Here is a 769-nt window from a genome sequence, read left to right as displayed (position 1 = left end):
GGATACCCCCCCGATATTGTACACGATCTTTTCGAGGGCATTGTCCCTGTGGAGCTTGCACAGTGCTTGGGTGTGCTTATTTCTAAGAAGTTGTTTAAACTTGAAGATCTTAATAAAACTATAAAAAATTTTGAATACAAGTGGAGCGACAAAAAAGCCCGGCCTCATTTGGTGCCACTTAATTTTGCACGTCGCAAAACAGTCGGCGGCAACGCCCATGAAAATTGGTGTCTGTTGAGGTTGTTACCATTAATGATTGGACAGTTGATTCCTGAAGATGAGCCAGCTTGGAAAATAATTTTGAACTTAAAAGACATCGTAGAGCTTGTTGTGGCACCTGTTCACAGTGACGAATCAGTTGCATTTTTAGAGTTTAAAATCTCTGAGCACAGACAGTGTTACAAGGAAGTATTCCCAGATCATGTTCTCCTGCCAAAACACCACTTTCTGGAACATTATCCAGAAATGATAAAGCTGTTCAGCCCCATTGTGATGTTTTGGACTATGCGTTTTGAGGCCAAGCATACAGTAGTTATTTCAAACAGGTTGTCAGACATTCAAAGTGTTTTAAAAACATTACACTGTCTTTGGCAAATAAGCATCAGCTGATGATAGGCTATCATTTGCACACTAGCAGCTATGTGAGACCAGCCATTGAAGTGACACATGTCTCAACAATCCCAATGGATATTATGAAAGATGACATAGCACATAAACTAACTCAGAAATACCCCGATCTTACAACAGTTACATTGGCACAGAGTGTTTC

This window comes from Austrofundulus limnaeus, unplaced genomic scaffold (genome assembly GCF_001266775.1).
Source record: "Austrofundulus limnaeus strain Quisiro unplaced genomic scaffold, Austrofundulus_limnaeus-1.0 Scaffold44, whole genome shotgun sequence".
Classification (NCBI taxonomy): domain Eukaryota; kingdom Metazoa; phylum Chordata; class Actinopteri; order Cyprinodontiformes; family Rivulidae; genus Austrofundulus; species Austrofundulus limnaeus.
The sequence above is the reverse complement of the archived record's forward strand: the minus strand, read 5'-3'. Positions refer to the sequence as shown.